Genomic DNA, 2,500 nt, shown 5'->3' with positions numbered 1-2,500 from the left:
GGTATATTTAACATGCGTGCTTTGCAAATTGACTTCCATGCGATACCACTTGTTCATACATTTTTATCGCACTGTCTGTTCAAGTTTTCCTTTCATGTCTGATATCTGTCTAATTTATGAATATCTAAGAATTAAGTCATCATATTTTAATCCTGCGAAGAAAATCAAGAACGCGTTAACCAAGTCAGCGATATATTACTTGTTGACTGTGGTCTGCGAATTGCCAATGTTTACAAAATTCTGTCGCTTATAAAACTAGATCCTTTCAAGATACATGTTTCAAACATCTATAACTGAAATCGCTTAATTGTCTAGTTTTCAATGATACCACTTGAATCCGATAACACGGGTTCAAAAATTTTTATCGGACGCTTGATTCAAGTTTCCTTTCATGTTTGGTACTGTTGTAGAGCTCTATCTGCCTACTCTATCACCGTATCAGAATTAAGTCAACATCTTTTAATCCCGCCACGGAAACCGAAAATGCATTTATTAAAGTCAGAGAGATCGTACTTATCGACTACAGTCTTCCATTTGCCATTCTGTACAAAATCCTGTCGGTTACATAACTCGTTCCTTCCAAGATACAGGTTTCAAAACATAAGTCATTGTAATCAGTTAACTCTGTAGTCAACAAGTCACGTTCGTCCACAAAATGTATATATACGATTGTCTCTCAACATCCTCCGCCATTTTTGTTTGATGGTAAATCACGAACGATGCGAATCATTGTGTGGGAATTCGCTCAGCTGTCAACATTGGTAAAAATGAGGACATGTGATTGGCTATCAGTTAACCCTCGTGGGAATACCGGATCTCGCAGGAGATCTAAAATTAACTTAAGAGGGATTACGATGGGAATAGGGCCAGTGTGAGGGATTACTTCTCTTACCTTCATAATCTCTTGCAGGGACTCAGTCTTTGATGCTATGCACCTGTTACCTCTCAATGTGGTCAAGAATAACATTGAGCGATGGATTTCTAAAGATTATTTTGCCAAAAAATACCTTGACACCAACTTGGCAAAAATGCCATGGACCACAGGTACATGTAAATGACATTGTAAAGGAAGACAATTTTGTTAAGCTCATGTGAGTGAAAAATATTTTGGCTATCATTTATGCTTAAGGTTTCTGAAAAATTATGAATTTGTACTACTTCATTTGCTCCAGCAATCAGACTTAACAGTATGATTCGCATAACACAATAATATTATTTTATAGATTATCGTGCATCCCGCCTTCCTTTGGATACTGATTCAATGGGTTACTGGACATGTAAGCTCATTTTATTATTGGATTTCTATTGTCGTAGTGTTAGTCTGGAGAGGTTAAATTACAATACATGAAAAAAATAGGTGTTCTAAGAGTCAACAGCTGTTTTGCCATGTATCTACAGCTGTACACTGTTTGCAAAATTTTCATTCACAGTGTGGACTTTTATAAAGGGATATACCGGCATTCCTAGAATTGAGATTTTGCACAACCATAAGCCAGCTGCAAAAAGCATGTTAGCCATGACACTCAATCATAAGTAAAAAGTGTCCTTGCACTGTGAATAAGTCATCCTCTTGATAACATTAACACTATATACCCTAACAGCAACCTGTTCTTGGTTTTCTCTTGAAGCGGAGGAATACCAGAAACTGGCTTTTCCAGCATCAGTTTGTCTTGAACGGATTGCTACCTGAGGAAGAATTGAAATTGTGGGCACCTGTTCCAAGAATGATTGAGTTTGTCTTCAATTCAGGTAGAAATGGCTGGAGTGAAGAGATAGCACGGCACATGCGCGAGTCATTATTCAAAGCATGTGATTCAAAGCATGTGTATGTGTCAGAATGTCATAATAACCAAAGATCTCACCAGCAATGGGTGGGCCTGGGTGGTCATGAATCTCAATCAAACTTCAACTTACAGGTAAGTGTCGTTTAATTTTCCAATTCTATTATATGACCGAAGGCTAGGAGATCCCATGAGACTTTAAAGCTCTGACACAACTACATCAAAAACAATATAGCCCTACATGGGTATATATAACAACATAATTGAGTTTTTATTCAAGCCAACAAATCAGTCTTATGACGATTGTCCCGTTTATCCCATAATAGTCAGTAAACGACACTGACGTAAACAGTACAACACATGTTGTCTAGGGAACCGCAACATGAACACCTATGGTTTAATATTTCAAGTCTAAGACTTCATGTGTTTTTCAGTTACAGTTACTTCTCTGTGCCAACCATTACAATTGTTTATCAAGGCAAATGTCATTATAATTGGAGGACTGTTTCAGCTAATGTAGGTTGTTGGACTATTGGTTTGTGGTAGAACTTGTGAAAGGTAGCTGCCGAAGACCATCCAGCAGTAGCTACAGTCCCAGACATAATTGTTGGGACACTTCTGTCTCTTCCTTCCCTCTCAATGTTGGTGTGAACGATTTGGTGACTGAACTGCGATAAACAACATTGAGAGGGGCAGGGAACGCACGAGAAGGGAACAGA

Source organism: Montipora foliosa, unplaced genomic scaffold, assembly GCF_036669935.1.
Source record: "Montipora foliosa isolate CH-2021 unplaced genomic scaffold, ASM3666993v2 scaffold_441, whole genome shotgun sequence".
Classification (NCBI taxonomy): domain Eukaryota; kingdom Metazoa; phylum Cnidaria; class Anthozoa; order Scleractinia; family Acroporidae; genus Montipora; species Montipora foliosa.
This window is presented reverse-complemented; position numbering follows the sequence as displayed.